The sequence below is a fragment of the Microcebus murinus genome, chromosome 15, assembly GCF_040939455.1.
Source record: "Microcebus murinus isolate Inina chromosome 15, M.murinus_Inina_mat1.0, whole genome shotgun sequence".
In the NCBI taxonomy this organism is placed as follows: Eukaryota; Metazoa; Chordata; class Mammalia; order Primates; family Cheirogaleidae; genus Microcebus; species Microcebus murinus.
The window spans coordinates 64,707,762-64,711,216 of record NC_134118.1 but is presented as its reverse complement, the minus strand read 5'-3'; the positions used below and the strand labels follow the sequence as shown (position 1 = coordinate 64,711,216).

The following is a 3,455-nucleotide window of genomic DNA, read 5'->3' as shown; positions in this document are numbered from 1 at the left end:
ACAACTTCATCGTACTGTACAATCTTTGACAGCAATTCCTTCTCCTGTTTTCAATCATTCTTGGTTATAAAGCTATAAAATTACAAAAACATGAGGATTAGAATCTTCTTTTAACATGTTCCTTGTCTGTGTTTTTTCAACAGCAAAATGAAATTATTTCACCAATATGAAGACTTACTTAAACCCCTCATTTCTTTTCATTATCGGTTTGCTTCTCTCCAAGGGAAAGATACTTTGTTCCTTCAACCATGGAGGGCTGAGAATCTTACCCCACTCCCCTGGAATTCCATCTTAGAAACTAGAATCCTATGGCGATTACAGGCTACACATTTCCTTTTGTTTCATAAACATGGGGGAAAGTTAGGAGTCTCCAGGGTGGGAAGCTCAGGAGACAGGATTACTGCTCAGGACCACTGCAGTAGGAGAGCACTCCACTGCCCCACATGGCTGATTTTTAAAAAATATTCTGCCTATGCACCACTACCCAAAATGAATTGCACTAAATGATGCTTTGGGATATAAAATGAAAAATATTAAAACTTCCATTTATAATCATTTTTATCTGAAAACAAATTTTAAAACTAAGCTTAACTAATATTAAATATATTTTGAGCATGTACTTTAATATATTAAATACCTGTAAATTAGGGTGCCTCCTCAAAATACTTTTATTGATATATGCACGATCAAATATGTTTGGGGTTTTGCTACTGGAAGTGATGAGACACCACTGAAATTTTTGGCCAGGATAATGACATCATGAAAGAGAATTTTAGGAAAATCAATCTAAGAGCAATATAGAGGTTAACTTGTAAAGAGTAGATAGCGATGTGAGAAGGGCCAGTTAGAAGCTTATTGCAGAGGTAAGATATGTAACCCTAACAATATTTGTACCCACAGAATTTGGGAAAAAATTAATTAATTAATTAATTTTAAAAAAAGAAGCCTATTGCAAGAATCTAAATGCCAACTGGGTTGGCGGTAGTGGGAAATAGAAAGTCGTAGTTGAAAGAGATGATTTAAAAGAAGCATCTTAAATGTTAGGAGTGAAAAAAATGTCAAAGAATGTGTGGAGATTTTGAGTTGAATTGGTTCAAGAAAAAGAAAACAGTTATCAGTGTCTATTCATGCCAACCAACCAAGAGAACAGGCCACGAGTTCACGAGCGACAGGTGTCCACAGTGAATGCCCACAGTGCATGGGAGCAGGTGACCAGCGATGGCCACAGTGAGGCCAGCACGGGCTCAGGAGGCAGCACAAGGAGCTTAATGAGGTGGCTGTCAGGAGCTTGCCTGTCCACCCAAATGCCATCTTAGAGGAGAAGGAAAAAGGGGCAAAGTCTGAGCATCTACCTGGCCCCACATGTTTATGCCAGAAGCTGAACTTGACAAGCCCTCACTCCTCCACAAGCACACTACACACATAGACCGGAGGTTTGACAGCAAGACTAGATCGATTATAGCAAATAAACCGTGTGTGCTTTACATGTCTGAGGAGTAGTGTATAGCCTTTTAAGAGCTAAGTAACACTAGGATAGCATTAAAGAAAAAATTATTCAACGAGGGCTGTAAAAGCGTGGTAAGGCATGCTGCATCCAGCACCACTGTGATCAGCATTGGCACCATTGCAACGGAGTCCCGCAGTGGGGAGAGAGATTGGGTTCAGCTCTGAACACAGCACGGGCACGTGGGGATTTGCAGCCAGGGAGCGGGTGGGGCTCAGTGGACGGGAAATTACTAAGAAGAAACAGCAGGGGTGAGGGGGTTTCTGGCTCAACCGACCTAACAATTAGAGCCCAACTAAAGTCTGGTCAAGCAAAGAATCCTTATCAACAGAGGTACACAGAATAACCCAGGCGTATTTCAGTATGTTTTATTCTCAGTAAGTGGTCTGAGAGCTTCCACAAAAAGGAGGTATGCCATCAATATTTTGGTCTGTTTTATAAAACAAGTCTTTTTTCATATTTTTACTTGTATGTGTACTTTTGACTAATGACAACCTCCACCAAAATAGAGACACCTGGTGATTGTTAGTGTGCATATGCAATATATTTATAAAATCTTGCTTTAAATGGGTTATATCATTTATAACATTTTTGTCATGCAATCTTATGGCATCCGAATTCCGCTATATTAAAAATTAGATTAAATTAATTGGATTTTTAAAATATTTTGTTAAACAAATTAATGAAGTACATAAGCATTCCTTATACATCTGTTGTTTATATTCACATTTATACTCCAGGCTCAAGATCAAGGGTACATATTATACACGCACAGAGACACATTTATACACAACGCCTTAGCCTTAGATGTGGAAAATCATCCTCTTTGGCAAAAGGACACACCTATTTGAAATTTAAAGAGGTTGGAAATACAAAATGTTTGTTTTTCTGGAATAAATAAAAGCCCACATGGCCTTGTTCCCTGCAGAATGTGGTAGGAACCCTTTCCACTCAGGCAAAGGCTAATTGGGCATTAGAAAATGCCAGCGAATCTCATTGTAATGGGATTCTATCCATGTGTAATTGCCATTCCCAGAACCAAATACTTTCATCTGTTCCCATGTCTTCCAAAAAATTAGTACCCTTGGTGGTAAAGGAAAACATCTACAGATTGTCATTTCATCTTAGAGAGCCATTCAGAAAGAAAGAGACATACTATACGAGCTGGGGACCAGAAACAGATTGAATTCATTAAAAAGACACAAGCCAAACTGTTCATCTCTGGTAAATGAAAAATTATCACTGTTGTTGTTAAAACCATATGTTCTAGGTAAGAGGACAGGTTTTCGTATTCATTGTGACATTTGTTATGAGGAATGTTAATGGACTTAATGCTAGTATGTGCTTAGCAGTAATTTGCAAATTTGAAAAGTAACCTAGAGTTCAAAAAATGAGTAAGGAAGATAAGACACTTCATTGGCGATATTTCTCAATTATCATTGTGTCTGAATGTGAGATCATAGGTGAAGACCGATGACATTTGTCATCATTTCGCAGCTTTAGAGTATGCAGATGCAACCTTTAAAAGAGTTTGTTTATTCTTAAAAAAAAAAAAAAAGTCTTATTGTTTCTTGGCCTTTTGGCTAAGATCAAGTGTGGTAGGAAAAAAATCTTAATTTTTTTTAAGTTGCCGTATGATGAAATTAATGGAAATTTTGATCGTTTGGCCCAAAGTGGTAGTGATTTGCATCTTTCAGCTGAAACTCTGCTCAGTTCCCCAGTACTAGGTTTTAAAAACAAAAACTACTATTTTATTGATGTACAGCATATGGGGCATACATGAAGTATAGCAATGTGCACTGCATAGAAAAGTACTCAAATCATTAGTGTTCAGCTGATGAATTTTAACCCAGTGAACACATCCACAATTTATTTATCCATTCTCTTGTTGATGAGCTTTTTGGTTGTCTCCAGCTTTGGCTGACTAATGCTGTAAGAACTTTATTGCTAA

General features: G+C 37.7%; 1 pseudogene; it reads left to right on the top strand.

The window, feature by feature from the left end:
• The first annotated feature begins 3,067 nt into the window (after positions 1–3,067).
• On the top strand, positions 3,068–3,218 carry LOC142876738 (uncharacterized; annotated as a pseudogene).
• Positions 3,219–3,455: the final 237 nt, after the last annotated feature.